General features: G+C 39.6%; 1 long non-coding RNA gene across 1 annotated transcript; it reads left to right on the forward strand.

Moving 5' to 3' along the window:
• The first annotated feature begins 12,492 nt into the window (after nt 1-12,492).
• Nucleotides 12,493-13,111, forward strand: LOC131279309 (uncharacterized). Its single transcript, XR_009186696.2, has 2 exons — nt 12,493-12,648; nt 12,758-13,111. It is a non-coding gene; the product is annotated as an uncharacterized lncRNA (long non-coding RNA).
• The last annotated feature ends 673 nt before the right edge of the window (nt 13,112-13,784 follow it).

A 13,784-nucleotide genomic window follows, 5' to 3' on the forward strand; every position in this document is an offset into this window, starting at 1 on the left:
AGTCAAGGAGGCCTGGGGTTTGAACCGCAGACTTCCCATGTGGTAGACAGAAGCCCTAACCACTGGGCCAAGTCTGCTGCCCTATTTTAACATATTTATGTTCCCTATATATATGCCCTGGAGAACTCCCCCCCGCCATGTGCCCCCTTCCATAACACCCCACACCAGAGTTACTCCCCTACCAGAGTTGAACCTCTCTGTGGTCCAAAAATTCTTCAACAATGTATTCTAATATATTGCCAAATTCCATTAACAGGAAATTGAAATACAGTGATGGATTTAAAGTTTAGAAACAGGATACGTAGTAATTTAGAAATACTAAAATAAAAATAAATTGGTGTATTAATACAATGAAAAATATTATAAAGTTTTGTTTCTAACATTTTGCCTTTCATCACTGTAATAGGTATTGCCCTGTATGTACAGTGGCAAGGCACTTTCATTTCTTCCTCAGTGTCTACATCCTTTCTTTTTTTTCTAATTTTTAATTTTGTCTATGAAAAAGTTTTAGATCACTGTAATTCACATACACAATATAGGGGACTCCCAGATATCCAACATCAAACCCTTTTGGCCTTTCCCCAACAGTGGTCTCTTTACATGTCCATGTTATATTTGCATCAGCTAATGTACAGATTTTGAAATATAACTATCAAACATGGTTCCATTTTGGTTTACATTGTTATTTATATTTTCGACTGCACAAATTTCTAAATTTTTAGTTTCCTTATGTTTTACATTATAGTTTACATTTTAGTTTATAGACTTTTATACACTTTAGATGTAAGCTGACACGTCCATCATTGCATGATCATGTGGAGCACTTCCACTGCCCCCCAGTTCCCTGCTTCCATCCATGCCGTACCTCTCTCCTCCTCCCCTCAGGAAACATCGTGACACTCAATCTTCACTATTTGAGGAACCAGATTTACTGATACTGCAACAATGCTGAGGGCTTGACATACTAGCCTGCCCTAACTAATTGGGAGTCAGTGATCCTCTCGAGAGACACAATTCCCTCTTTGGGAACATCAGGTTTCCCCAGGATATGAGTATACCTTCACACTCATCGTATGGGTCTCCACCCAATGATATAACACACTATGACAAAATGAGCACTCACATACTCCATAGAAGTTTGTCCCTGTACCAGTTTCCTCCCCCCTGCCCCGTTAAGCATCTTAAACACTTGATCCTTCCTTATTACATTTTCTAAGGAGTATTCTCAACAGTATAGTTTCAACCATATACCTGATATTCTCCTATATTCAAGAGTTCCCCCCCACCCTCGCCCAATTCCTTGGGTCATGTGACCCATCCTCCCACCCCTAGTCCCCCTCAAGCCCACAAAGCCCCACCCAAAGGTATCCCTATGCCCCCATCTTATCCCTTCCCTGTACAAATACTTACTTCCAGCTTATCATAGACTTTACCCATGTAGGCATCAGCTCACAACCTTCCTCATCCCCCCAAATTCCTTTAAGCCTATCTTCCAGTCTTTAGCTCTCTGAGACAGCTTGGTTTGTTTGTTTCATATCAGCGAGGTCATGTAGTATTTGTCCTTCAATGCCTGGCTTGCTTCACTCAACATAAGGTCCTCAAGATTCATCCATGTGTTTGTACTGTATTCCTTCTTATAGCAGAGTAGTATTCCATTGTACGTACATACCACATTTTATTTATCCATTCATCTATTGATGGGTATTTGGGTTGATTCCAACTTTTAGCAATAGTGTATAATGCTGCTATGAACATTGGTGTACATATATCGCTTTGTGTCCTAATTTCAGATCTTCTGAATAGCTCCTTCCCTACATTGTTTTCCAAGGTCTTTATGGTCTTGGCTCTTACATTTAGGTCCTTGATCCATCTTGAGTTGATTTTTGTATAATGTGTGAGATGGTAATCCTCTTTCCTTCTTTTGCATATGGATATCCAATTTTCTAGACACCATTTGTTGAAGAGGTCATTCTCTCCCAGTTGAGTGGGCTTGGTGGCCTTGTTGAATATTAGATGACTGTATATATGAGGATCTATATCAGAACTCTCAATTCAGTTCCATTGGTCAGTGTGTCTAAACTTGTGCCAATACCATGCTGTTTTCACTACTGTAACTTTGTAGTATGTTTTGAAGTCAGGCAGTGTGATTCCTCCAGTTTCATTTTTCTTTTTCAATATGTCTTTGGCTATTCAGGGCCTTTTTCCTTTGCAAATAAATTTCATAGTTAGTTTTTCTAGTTCATTAAAAAATGCTGTGCTGATTTTTATTGGGATTGCATTGAATGTGTAGATCAGTTTTGGTAGGATTGACATCTTAATAATATTTAGTCTTTCTATCCATGAATAGGGAATATTCTTCCATTTATTTAGGTCTTCTTTGATTTCCTTGAACAGTTTTGTATAGTTTTCTGTGTATATGTCTTATACATCTTTGGTTACATTTATTCCTAGGTATTTGATTTTTATATTTACTATTGTAAAGGGTATTTATTTCTTGATTTCCTCCTCATATTGCTCATCATCAGTGTATAGAAATGCTACTGATTTTTGTGCATTGATCTTATACCCTGCGACTTTACTGAACTCATTTATAAGTTCTAGAAGCTTTGTTATAGACCTCTCAGGGCTTCCTATGTATAGGAGCATGTCATCTGCAAACAGTGAAATTTTGACTTCTTCCTTTCCTATTTGGATTCCTTTTATATCTGGGTCTTGCCTCAGTGCTCAAGCAAGTACTTCTAATACAATGTTAAATAGAAGGGGTGATAGTGGACATCCTTCTCTTATTTCTGATATTAGAGGGAAAGATTTTAGGATTTCACATTGTAAATGATGTTAGCTGTGGGTTTTTCATATATACCCTTTATTATGTTCAAAAAGTTTCCTTCTATTCCTATCTTTTGCAGTTTTTTAATCAAGAAAGTATGCTGGATTTTGTCAAATGCTTTTTCTGCATCTACAGATATGATCATGTGATTTTTTCCCTTCAATCTGTTTATGTGATGTATTACATTAATTGATTTTCTTATGTTTAACCATCCTTGCATACCAGGAATGAAACCCACATGGTCATGGTGTATAATTCATTTAATGTTGTTGAATATGATTAGCAAGTATTTTTGTTGAGGACTTTCACATCTAGGTTCATTAGAGAGATTGGTCTGTAATTTTCCTTTCTTGTGGTGTCTTTGTTTGGCTTTGGTATTAGAGTAATGTTTGGCATCATAGAATGAGTTAGGTAATGTTCCTTCTGTTTTGATTTTTTGGAAGAGTTTAAGCAAAATTGGTGTTATTTCTTTCTGGTAGAATTCACCTGTGAAGCCATCTGGCCCAGGGCTCTTCTTAGTTGGGAGGTTTTTAATGACTGAGTCTATCTCTTTACTTGTGATTGGTTTGTCGAGATCATTGGTTTCTTCTTTTTTCATTGTAGGCTGCTTATGTGTTTCTTGGAATTTGTCCATTTCCTCTAAATTGTCTTTCTTCTTGGAATACAGTTTTTCAAAGTATCCTCTCATGATAGTCTTTATTTCAGTGGGGTCAGTGGTGATATCACCCTTATCATTACTTATTTTGTGTATTTGCATCTTCTCTCTTTTTTCCTTTGTTAGTCTAGCTAAGGGTTTGTCAATTTTATTTTATTTTATTTTATTTTTTTAAAGATTTTATTTATTTATTTATTTCTCTCCCTCCCTGCCCCCCCCAGTTGTCTGTTCTCTGTGTCTGTTTGCTGTGTCTTCTTCTTTGTCCACTTCTGTTGTTGTCAGCAGCATGGGAATCTGTGTTTCTTTTTGTTGTGTCATCTTGTTGTGTCAGCTCTCCATGTGTGCGGCGCCATTCCTGGGCAGGCTGCACTTTCTTTCGCGCTGGGCGGCTCTCCTTATGGGGTGCACTCCTTGCACGTGGGTCTCCCCTATGTGGGGGACACCCCTGCATGGCAGGGCACTCCTTGCATGCATCAGCACTGCACATGGGCCAGCTGCACACAGGTCAAGGAGTCCTGAGGTTTGAACTGCAGACCTCCCATGTAGTAGACGGACGCCCTAACCACTGGGCTAAGTTCGTCGCTTGTCAATTTTATTGATCTTCTCAAAGAACCAGGTCTTTGTTCTGCTTATTTTTTTGAGTGCTTTCCTGTATGTTTCTTTATTAATCTTCTGTCCAGGTGTTTTATCAATTGATGAGACTGGTGCAGTGAAGTCTCTGACTATTATTTTAGCTGTCTCTATTTGTCCCATCAGTTTTTCCAATGTTTGCTTCACATATTTCAGGGCACTGTTGTTAGGTGCCTAAATATATATGATGCTTATCTTTTCTTAGAGGATTAGCTCTTTGTCTCTTGTGTCATATTTGACTAATAGGCTATTTTGTCTGATATTCGTATAGCTACCCCAGCTCCTTTTGTTTACAATTTTCATGGAATATCTTTTTCCTTCCATTCCCTTTCAAACTATTTTTGTTTTTGGTTCTAAGGTGAGTGTCTCATAAATATTGTATGGTTGGAACAAGTTTTTAAAAAACCTATTCTTCCTGTGTCTTTTGATTGGGGAGTTTAATCATTAATTCAGTGTTATTATCACTATATCATTAAGTCAGTGTTATAAATGTAAAGGCAGCACATGCTTCAGCCATTCTGTCCTGTTTTTATACATCATATCTTTCCTCTCTTCCTCTTTTTTATTATTTTTCGAGGTACCAGGGCCAAGGATTGAAACTGGGACCTCATATGTGGGAAACTGGAGCTCAAACACTGAGCCACATCAGTTCCTCTGATTTGGATTTCAGCTCGTTTGCTTTTTTGTTTTGTTTTTGGTTTTAGGATGTACTGAGAACTGAACCCAGGACCTCCCACGTGGGAAGCAAGCACTCAACTGCTTGAGCCACATCCACTTCCTCTTTTTCTTTTTTGTAACCTCCTTTTCTGAAGAGTTGATCTTTTGTAATGTATTTGACCAATTCCTTTCTCATTTGTGTTTTTTTATATTTTTAAAATATTTTCTTTGTGCTTACCCTGGAGTTTGTATAACACCACCTACATATTTAACCTAGCAAATTGAAAAGATATCAACTTAGCTTCAATTGTATACACATTCTCTGTTCCCAAATCCTTCTCTATGCTGTTTTTGCTCCACTTTACCACTTCATATTTTGCATGTCCATTATCAGGAAGTATGACTTTTTCTTGTTCAGTGGTATTCTCATTCTTATAGGAATTAAACAGTAGAGTTACCTGTTTGGGATACAGTACTTTTGGGTTTTGTATTTACCCTTACCCTTACGTATGATCATCCTTTCTTCACAGTACTGTAAACCACTCTCTTCTGTCTTTGCCTGCAGAGCTCACTTTTGTAATTCTTTTAGGGCAGGTCTTTTGTGGATGGACTCTCTCAGTTTCTGTTTATCTGTGAATATTTTAATCTTTCTCTAATTTTGAAGGACTGTTTTGCTGGATAAAGAATTTTTGGCTGGCAGTTTTTCTTTCAGTACCTCAAATATATCATACTTCTGCCTTCTTAACTCCTTGGTTCCTTATGAGAAATTAGCACTTATTCTTATTGAGGATGCCCTGTACTTGACAAATTTGCTTTTCTTTTGCTGCTTTTAAAATTCTCTCTTTTCTTTGGCATTTGACATCATGATTAGTATGTGTCTTAGAGTACATCTATTAGGGTTAATCTGCTTGGAATACATTGCAGTTCTTGGACATGTACATTTATGTCTTTCTTTTTTTTTTTTTTTTAATTTTTTTATTTTTTATTGACTTTGTAATAATATTACATTAAAAATATATATGTGAAGTCCCATTCAACCCCACCCCCCCCATTCCCCCTCTCCCCCCCCCCAACAACACTCGTTCCCATCATCATGACATATCCATTGGATTTGGTAAGTACATCTTTGGGCACCTCTGCACCTCATATACATTGGTTCACATCATGGCCCATACTCTCCTCTATTCCATCAAGTAGGCCCTGTGAGGATTTACAATGTATGTCTTTCTTAAGAGTAGGGAAATTTTTGGCCAATATTTCCTTAAATATTATTTCTGCCCCTTTTCCCTTTTCTTCTCCTTCTGGGATACCCATAACAAGTATGTTTGTGTGAGTCATGCTGTCACTCAAATCCCTGAGACATTGCTCAATTTTTCTATTATTTTCTCTGTTTTTCTGATGGTATGGTTCTTTTTATTTTTGGAAATAATTACATTATTATCTTTACTAATGAATGGTTTATAGATGGTAATTTTTTGGTAATCATCAAAACTGAAGTGCAGATTAAATAATCTTACAAAATTTGTCAATGTGAAACAAAGCTATTTTTCTCTTTTTTATTTTTTTTAAATGTTACATTCAAAAGATATGAGGTCCCCATATACCCTCCACCCCACCCACGCCACCCCTCCCACATCAACAACCTCTTCCATCATCATGGCACATCCACTGCATCTGGACAGTGGTCCACATTGTAGTCCACACTCTCCCCCAGGCCACATAGTGGGCCATGACAGGACACGCAATGTCCAGCATCCATCCCTCGAGCACCACCCAGAACAACTCCAAATCCTGAAAATGCCCCCACACCATATCTCTTCTTCCGTCTCCCGACCATCAGCAGCCACCATGGCCACCCTCTCTATATCACTACTACAGTTTCTTCCCTTACGAATCACAATAGTTCCCCAGCAGAACACCAGTAAGTCCACTCTAATCCATACTCTATTCCTTGGATGGTATGGTTTTGATTGGCATGTCTTCTGGTTTGCTGATTTTTTCTTCTGCCTGTTTAAATCTGCTGTTTTATGACTATCATATTTTTTTATTCTCTACTATTCTTCCTTTCATCCCCAAGATTTCTGTTATTTTTCTTTTTTTGTATATTTTCAAATTCTTCTTTAGGTTCATTCATTGTCTTCTTAATATCCCTTACTCTTTATGCATGTTTTTCATTTCCTTGAGTTGAAATAGTAGATGTGTTTGTACACCTTTGATTATGTTCCAACTTCTGAATGTCCTGTGAAGTTTTAATTCATTCCCTTTTCTGAGCTGTATCTTCCTGTTTCTTTGTATGGCTTGTAAGTTTTTTGCTGATGTCTAGGCATCTGTTTATCTTTGTGAGCTAACTCTGAAGGTCCATTTCTCCCTCTTGTCTAGGGTTTTATTGTTGTGGCTTTGATGCTTGGTCTAATTTATTCTAGACCTTTAGAATAACCTGTGTTTAACTGTTCATGTTTTTCTCACCTCTTCTTCATCTAATTCTTGCCTTGGACCTGTGCAAGTTTTAAGATTGAACTTCTTGTGCAATTGTATCACCTCCAAGAAAGAGCTTCCTTTTCTCTGTTCCTTCTCTAGGAATCTTAATCTATTCTCTTTGTTTTTGTGAAGACCTTCCTCCCATCTCGTATGATTTGTTTAAATTGTCTCCTTCACTCAGTGCACCATTTTCCTTACACTTTTCAGATCTTGGTCCTGTCCTATCTTACAGCTGTTCTGTTTACCAACCCCTCCCATTTTTTTTTTCTCTGTGGGGCTTTCCTATCTTCAGTTTCTTCCCCATTGGAGTATCCCACCCTGGGGAACTAGATGAGGTCAATCCAGGAAGGTGGGTCACTTCAGAAAAGTCCATTTTCCCTTGGGATGATCCAGCCAACTGATACTGGATTGGTCCCTCAATTGTTGTCAACCTTTCTATGATGGTCTCTCTTCTTTCTCCACTGTGGACACACAGTGGGGTTCCTGTTCCTTCCTGAGCCTCTGTGGACTTAGGACTCTGTTCCTGGATATGCATGGGGCTCTAACTTGCTGCTCGCTTCAGTCTACAGTTACTGTCCACTGCGAGAGGGACCTGAGCCATCCTGCCTCTGTGGTGTTCCCGAGCCCCCTGACTCAGTGTGGCACACCTGGACTGATTACATCTTTAAGATCCTATTTGGAAGACTGGGAGAGAGTGTAAACTACAATGTAAACTATAATCCATGCTGTGTAACAATGCTCCAAAACGTACTCATCAAATGAAATGAATGTACCTCACTAATGAAAGAAGTTGTTGGTGTGGGAGGATCAGGGGGTGTGGGGAGTGTTTTTAATGTAACATTTTGTGTGGTCTATGTATCTTTTAAAAAAAAGATAATAAAAAATAAAAAAAAAAATTATATTTGGAAATGGGTTCACCCCCATAGGAACAGAGGATGAGACCTGAACATGTCTTTTTGGGGGGAGCATGATTCACTCCCCAGCACCACCTACACTCTCTTTGGGTTATTTACTATTCATATGGAAATTATTTTTCCACCCTTTTACTGTCAATCTCTTTGTGTGCTTGAATCGAAGGTGAGTCACAGGGGAAGGAGGAATGTTTGTTTGATAGCACATATATATAACACATTTGTTTGTATTTTATCCATTCTGCCAAACATTGTCCTTTAATTGGAGAGTTTAATCTATTTATATTTAAAGTATTTACTGATAAAAAAGGATTTACTGCTGACATTTTGCTATTTGTTTTCTGTATGTCCTATCTCTTTTTTCTCCTCAATTCCTCCATTTCACTATGATTACTTTTCTCTCCCTAACAGATCCTTGAAGTGACCTTTCTGGGATCTTCACCATGGACTCTTGTGCTTTTTTTAAGGTAACCTACAAAAGTTTGGGGGACCCTTAAGACTGCAGCCCCCAGGAGTTCCTCTGTCTCAGAGTACGCCACACTTAGCCTCCAGCGATTTCTCAAAATAACGGAAGTGTTTCTGTTCATTCATGCTTCCAATGTTTTCTGCTCTAGGTAAGATGAACTCAGTTGTCTCTCTAGATGAGCTTGCTTTTCCAGATTTTGGGGTGATGGTTTGTCCAGCAACCTCAGTTCTCTGATGGGTCCAGAAAAGTTGTTGGTTTTAAATTTGTCCAGCTTTTTCATGAGAACAATGGCTCTAAGTTTTAAGAATTGAATGGATTAATCTACTTTTGAGTTGAGGTTTGAGTTCTTCCCATTTACTCGAGAGGAATCTCTCTCTCCTACTCAAGAACTCCTTTATATGAGTCTCTAGGTTTTTACTCTCATGATAATCGAGAACATAGTAAGAAAGAAGGAAAATAGAGTTGATTGAACTGTTGTGGTACTAAATCAGGAAATAACATTAAAACCTGTTATTTAAAAATAATGAAAAAAATGCTGCATATTTTAAGAGTTGCACACTGATGTTTTGGTGTCCAAATCCTACCCTCCCTTTCCTTTCTTCTGGATTTCTTTGTCAAGGGTGATATAAAAATGGCATTGGCCTATTAGTTTTTATTAATATCTGAACAAATGTCCATCACCTCAAAACCAGGCTCTGGTGAAAGAAAGCTGGAGAAGGTGGTTTCAGACAACCCTACCTCCTTCACAAATGAGTGGGACTGAAACATCAGGTGGGAGGCAAAATAAGGAAAGGTGTTGAGTTACCTCCAGGAAATGTGCATGTTTATGACATCCACTTGGGATTCTGGAATTCCAGTCTCCCCAGCTGACCTCACTGCTGATGTACAGCAAGTAAGTTGGGTGAAAAGATGGAGTGAGCATCACTTCTGGAGTCAGATCAGGGTACAGGTGAGGGTGTATACCTCCAGAACTGGGCAACGTGGAGGGGTGCCGCTCAGATGTCCCTTCAAGAAAGAACTCATTGCTTTTCCTCCCTGGCTGCCTGAGGATCACCCACCATCATGAATGGGGTAACTACCTGGACCAGGAAGTTCATGACCAACTGAGTATATCATCAGAAACAAGTGGTCACCGATGTCCTTCACCTTGGGCAGGCAACAGCACCTAACACAGAAATTCAGGAAAATCTAGCCAAACTGCAAGACCATACCAGGTATCATCTTCATATTTGGTTTCTGACCTCATTTTGGTAGTGGCAAGACAACTGGCTTTGACATGATTTATGATTCCTTGGATTATGCAAAGTAAAATGAACCCAAACACAGACTTGCATGACTTGGCCTTCATGAGAAAAAAAAAAACTCCCAATAAAACAGCAAAAGGAATGCAAGAATAGCATGAAGAAATCAGGGGGAACTGAAAAGGCCAAGACTGATGCTGGCAAAAAGAAGGAGTAAAGATTTTTCACTTACTTGATCAGTGATTGTGTAGATTTTTCACCAGAGGATTAATAAAACTATAAAAACTTTGAAAAGTAAAAAGAAAGAACTCATCATTCAGATGCATAGAGCAGTTAGCTGGCAGTTTTCAGCTGTTCACAAATCCAAGATCCCATCTCAGCTTCTGATTTGAGACGGTTCGCCCAGGGCGCCTTCAGCCAGGACCCGGCCATTTTCACTGAGTGCGGAAATGCTCTCAGGGGTAAGCTGCTCCCTGTTGGATGTGGCTGAGAATATCAGAGATCTCTGAGGTATGAGGTTCCATCTGCCAATCCTGCTTTTCAGAAGAGGAATTCAAGGCCAAGTCCCTTTCTCAAAGTAACACAACAGAAAGTAATGGAGCCAAATTCAGAATATCAAGGCAATAACATCTGCCCCATCGCCTTTATTTCAATATGTTTTTATCAGCCAAAATTATTCTCTTCAAGCTGAGCAGATTGTCCACATTGGAGATTTTTACACATTGGAGAGAGTGTTTGTCTTAAAGCTAAGATTATTGACTAAGTGGAAACGTGAACTTCTCCCAACATAGAATCTGGCAAATGTACATAGATAATCCTTCGACTCATCTAGCGCTCACATCTGAGGACAATGATCAGAGAACACAGTTGCAGTCACCCCGTTTCACAGCCAGTGATGGAGATTTGACAGGTGCAACTCCGTGGCTGGAACTGCCAGTTTCTTCCCTGCCCATGTTCATATCTAGCTCCTGGGGTCCTGCTCCCTGAAGGAGCTGTCCAAAATGTGAGGTTTTTAACAGTTAATAAATTAGTTCTATAGCAAGGCAAATCTCGGTAACTAGCCTCATGTCTGATATACAAGAATTGGCTCTTTAAAGAATGAATATATTTAATATCAAAAGACTTCTTTTTTTCTATGTAGCTTTCTATAAAAGGCAAATAATAGGATAAAGTTTTCAGTGAAGATTAAGCAAAGACGTTGTTATTTATTGTCTACACTGATGCCCCTTCCACAGCATCTCATAGAATCCTTACGCTCATCTTGAGAGCTCTGTATAATTGTCCTAACTTTATGCATAAGGAAAAGGATGCTTATCCAAAGTGATCGGCAAGTAAATGTTACTGAAAGTATTTGGATCCAGGACTGACTGACTCGAAACTGAAAAAATATTTTTTATTACACCAGTGATTTTTAGGTGTGGCTCCAATAGCATCAGCATCACCTGAATACTTGTTAGGAAGTTGGGACTCACACCCAACCCAGACTTACTGGATCTGAAACTCTGGGGATGGGGCTCAGAAGTCTGTGTTTCAAGTGCCTTCAGCAGCTGGACCAGCCTTCTTAGTTTTCATGCTGGATGCCCACTAAATCCTTGTCTCATTACTGAATTTGTGTGTACCACTTGCATACACAGTACCAACCAAAAATATTTTCTTTTTGCTTCAGCAAGTTGTCAGAGTGACTGCAATGGAAATGTTTTCACACGTAAATGGACTGCATTGCACACTTCTTTTGAAAGCACCATATCTCCAGGAAAACAGCAATTTTTAAGTACGGTCATTTCTAGTTATGATGTCAATTGTTACTCTCTATAATATCATCATAACTCTTAACACATTTTTTTCACTTATAAAATTATATTTCAGTATGAAAAACTTACACAGTGATATATTGTTCAACAGGTCCTGATCAAGATAACAGCCATCAAATAACCGCACCGTTGAGGTGGGATTTGGTCTAGGTAATCACAAACGATTCTTCTGCTTGTCAGTGGGCCGTGAAGGTGCCTGATGTCCTCTGAGAAGCTTCTGTTTGCCCCAAGCCCACTATGAGGTCAGAGTCGGGGTGTTATCACATCCACTTTGACCACAACAAAAATAACACGTCTGCACCCCCCAAGTTCCAGCTTCCGTAGCAGCAGTGTGCTGCATGGATGGTCTGGAGGAAAGGCAGAAGGGGTCACCTTGAACTTTGCACAGACGAAACAAACTGTGCTCTCCAAGCTGCCCAGCGCTAGGTCTGCTGCCCCTCCAAGGATTCTCCACAAGCTCTGCTCTGCCGCACTTGGCCCCTTCCCTCCCCTCTGCCCCTTCCTCCCTGAGCCTCGCAAAGGCTCTTCCCTGGAATCTGTTTTCCCAAGAACAGTGTTCATCATAAATATCTTTTTCTGTTGCACATAGTCAAAAGAGAAGATAGAGATCTAATTTTGAAGCCGCTCGTTTTTCTTTTAATTTGCGCACACGCCCTTAGTAGCACCCAGGGTTTCCCCCCGAGGTGACTCCCCGATGGCACAGGAGGGCTCTGGGTCAGGCGCTGCCACCACCCTGAGTTCTGCTGTCCCGTGTTTCAGCTGAGGCTGCTGGGACCTGTGACATCACAAAGGTCTTCCCTTTCCAGACAGCACCCACCAGAAGGTGGTGCAGACTTCTTTACAGACAAATTTAGGCTTCAGCTTTGAACAGGGGCACGGCTCCCTTGGCTTTCCCTCAGCTCCTGCTAGTTCCCCATTATCCTTCCCTGGGGAAGAAATGACCTTGAAGACAGAAAAAGACCTGCTCCACCTGTAATTACCCTCGTCTAATTTGGTGCTGATTATTATTGAATCTGTTTAAGACGTGTGCCGTGATTATACATTTTACTGAATAGGTTTCATTCTCTCTTTTGTCTTTAAGGACACGTTCACCAAAGCGTTAGCAAAGAAGACCTTGAGGATGACGTGGAGGTCCTTTGGCTGCCCTCAGACCTCCCAGCACAGGGCACTCGGAGCTCAGTGCTTCGGGGATGAAAGCTGGGCGTTCAGTGGTGAACCAGAACTGAAACGAGCCCCTCTGCTCCACGCAGCCCTTTTTCCTCCTGCTGGGTCTCTGCATCGGCAGTATAGGATACTGGCTGGGAGCAGGCATTCTGGACCCATTCAGCTCGGGATTAAAATCACCTCTGCCCCTTTCTGGCTGCATGATCTTGGGGAAACTATGTAATCTTTCTATACCCCAGGCTCTCATTGATTAAATGTGGATAACAAAATACTCTATTGCTGCATGATAAATCTCGTGGTTTAAAAGAGCAACAATCATTTTATTGCCTCACAATTTCTGTGGGGCATCAATTCATTGGGCTCAGTTAAGTAATTCTAACTTGGGGTCTCATTTCTATTAGTAAAATAATTAGTATTTATTATTCATAAAATAATTCACCTCAAACCACACAATGTAGAAATAATTACAAAATATCATACCAGGCATCTTTGAGAGATACAGGTAGAAGGAGAGATGCATAGATAGATAAATACATTGAAAGTCTTTAAACTTATGGAATCATAATATAGAAGCTATTTTTTCACAAAAGTTGTTTATTTAATTTCACTTGATTTTAACAGAAGAGAAAGAAATGGAAATAAAATGAATGACTCTTCAAATACATGTTTCTTCACTACAAGAAATATTATTGTATAACAGATCTCTCTAAGGGTAAGGAAAGAGGCTATGAGAAATGTGAAGAGGTTGTGAGTAATGAGTTTTAACTGCATGTTTTGATTTTGCGACATTTCAATTTAGCCCCTGCCATGAAAGGTGAGGACAGTAACTCTCTCCCATTCTTCTCAACTGCTCTCCCACCCACCCCCAATAGGGCTTGACATTAGTCAGCTGTTGCTTTATGTTGTCAGAGTTTACAACGCTCACATTCTGTTCTGCAAGTGAA

The sequence above is a fragment of the Dasypus novemcinctus genome, chromosome 7 (assembly GCF_030445035.2).
Source record: "Dasypus novemcinctus isolate mDasNov1 chromosome 7, mDasNov1.1.hap2, whole genome shotgun sequence".
NCBI lineage: Eukaryota > Metazoa > Chordata > Mammalia > Cingulata > Dasypodidae > Dasypus > Dasypus novemcinctus.